The following is a 2,725-nucleotide window of genomic DNA, read 5'->3' as shown; positions in this document are numbered from 1 at the left end:
AGTATATAAGTCATGTGCTACATAATGATGTTTCAGTCAACGATGGACCATACATACCATGGTGGTTCCATAAGATTATAATGGAGCTGAAACTTTCCTATTGCCTATTGACCCTGTAGCCATCCTAACACTGTAGCACAATGAACTACTCACATGTTTGTGGTGATGCTGGTGTAAACAAATGCACAGCTCTGCCAGTCCTATAAAAGTATAGTACATACAATTATGTACAGGAAATAATACTTGATAATGATAATAAATGGCTATGTTACTGGGTTATGTATTTACTGTACTCTGATTTTTACTGTTACTTTAGAATGTGCTTTTTCTACTTATAAAAAATGTAAAACAACCTCATGCAGGTCCTTCAGGAGATATTATGGAAGAAGGCATTTTTTTTTTTTTTGAGTCTCACTCGGTCACCCAGGCTGGAGTGCAGTGGTGCCGATCTCAGTTCACTGCAACCTCCACCTCCTGAATTCAAGTGATTCTCCCACCTCAGTCTCCAGAGTAGCTGGGATTACAGGCATGCACCACTGTGCCTAGCTAATTTTTTTGTATTTTTAGTAGAGACAGGGTTTTACCATGTTGGCCAGGCTGGTCTCAAACTCCTGACCTCAAGTGATCTGGCTTCCTCAGCCTCCCAAAATGCTGGGATTACAGGTGTGAGAAGGCATTCTTATAGATGACAGCTCCATGCATGTTGTTGTCCCTGAACACCTTCCTGTGGGACAAGATGTGGAGGTGGAAGACAACAGTATTGATGTCCTAACCTTCTGTAAGCCCAGACTAATGTGTTTGTTTGTGTCTTATTTTTTAACAAAAAGGTTAAAAAGTAAAAAAAAAAAAATGCTTATAAAGATATAAAGAATGAACATATTTTTGTATGGCTATACAACGTGTTTGTGTTTTAAATTAAGTGTTACTACAACAGAGTCAAAAAGTTAAAAAAATTAAAAAGTTTATAAAATAAAACAGTACAGTAAGCTAAGGTTAATTTATTATTGAAGAAAGAAAAATATTTTTAATAAATTTGGAATAGCCTAAGTGTACAGTCTTTATAGGCTCTAAAATAATATACAGTAATGTCCTAGGCCTTCACATTCACTCACCACTCACTCACTGACTCACCCAGAGCAACACCAGTCCTACAAATTCCGTTCATGGTTAAGTGCCCTATCCAGGTGTCACACTTTTTAAATCTTTTATACTGTATTTTTTCTGTATCTTTTCCAAGTTTAGATATGTTTATATACACAAATGCTTATCATTGTATTACAATTGCCTACAGTATTCAGTAGAGTAACTTGCTGTGGAGGTTTGTAGCCCTGGAACAATAGGTTATACCATATAGCCTAGGTATTTCGTAGGCTATACTATCTAGGTTTGTGTAAATATACTCTATGATGTTTCCACAATGACAAAAATCACCTAACAACACATTTCTCAGAAGGGATTCTTATTGTTAAGTGACACATGACTGTATATGTCTGTTCTTATGACAGTTCCCTGTGACTTGAAGAGCTTAAAGGCACAGAATAAGTGCTCTGTAAGTATTAATTGTCATGCTATTGTTGACAGAAACCAATAAAAGAGAACATGCTTGGAAGTTCAGTTTCCATGAATTTATCTAGAGCCACTCTGTCTAATATGGTAGTCACTAACCACATGTGGCTATAGAGCCCGTGAAATGTGGCTATAACAACTAAAGACCTGAATTTTAAATTTTATTTAATATTAATGAATTTAAATTTACATTTAAAAATTGAAACTTCATTTAATATTAGAAAATATTTAAGCATGTTTCGAATACTTTGAGTATGTAATCTACTTTTTTTTTTTCTGGTGAAAAGATATACATATATTTAGAATTAGCCAGATGGACGCAGTTTAGATGATCCCAATTTTGTTGGCAACATGGCAACATCCAAAGCATTGTAATCAGGAGCCAGTCGAACATATGCCTTCTTCTCTCCATCAGGGTGAATCAGGGTGTTGACCTTGGCCACATCAATGTCACACAGCCTGTTTGATCTGGTGCTTGTTGTTTTTAACATCCAAATGAACACAAGTGTGTTGTCGTCTATCTTCTTCACGGCAGACTCAGTGGTCAGGGGAATCTTGACGGCATAGTGGTCAAGCTTGTTTCTCCTGGGGGCACTCTTCTGAGGATATTTGGGCTGCCTCCGGAGTCGCAGTGTCTAGGGCCGCTGGAAGGTGGGTGATGTGCAGATCTTTTTTTTGTGGCTGTGGACACCTTTCAACACTGCCTTCTTGGCCTTCAAAGCCTTTGTTTTGGCTTCTCCTTTAGGAGCAGCAGCAGCTTCCTTCTTTGCTTTCAGCGCCATCTCATGAAAAGGGTCCGTAATCTACTTTCTCAACCATTAATTTCATGAAATATAAATACAGATTAAGTATTACTAGTGAAATTTAGCATGAGATTTTTCAAACTGAGATGTGCTGTAAGAATAAAATATTTACCAGATTTAAAGACTTAGTGTAAAAAAAGAATATAGAACATCTCAGTAATTTTTATACTGATTACATATTGAAATCATAATATTTTGGATATATTGGTGTAAGTAAAATACTTCATTTATATTGCCAGTTTCTTTTTACTTTTGAAAGTGAAGCTATTAGAAAATTTAGACATATATAGCTGGCTCTCATTATCTTTATACTAGACAGAGCTGCTCTAGATGTTTTAATGATGAGCCCTCAATGC

General features: G+C 36.2%; 1 pseudogene; it reads right to left on the bottom strand.

Moving 5' to 3' along the window:
- Positions 1 to 1,890: 1,890 nt before the first annotated feature.
- LOC101130349 (large ribosomal subunit protein uL23-like) lies at positions 1,891 to 2,348 on the bottom strand (annotated as a pseudogene).
- Between the last annotated feature and the right edge of the window lie 377 nt (positions 2,349 to 2,725).

The sequence above is a fragment of the Gorilla gorilla genome, chromosome 2 (assembly GCF_029281585.2).
Source record: "Gorilla gorilla gorilla isolate KB3781 chromosome 2, NHGRI_mGorGor1-v2.1_pri, whole genome shotgun sequence".
NCBI classification, from domain to species: Eukaryota; Metazoa; Chordata; class Mammalia; order Primates; family Hominidae; genus Gorilla; species Gorilla gorilla.
This window is presented reverse-complemented; position numbering and strand designations above follow the sequence as displayed.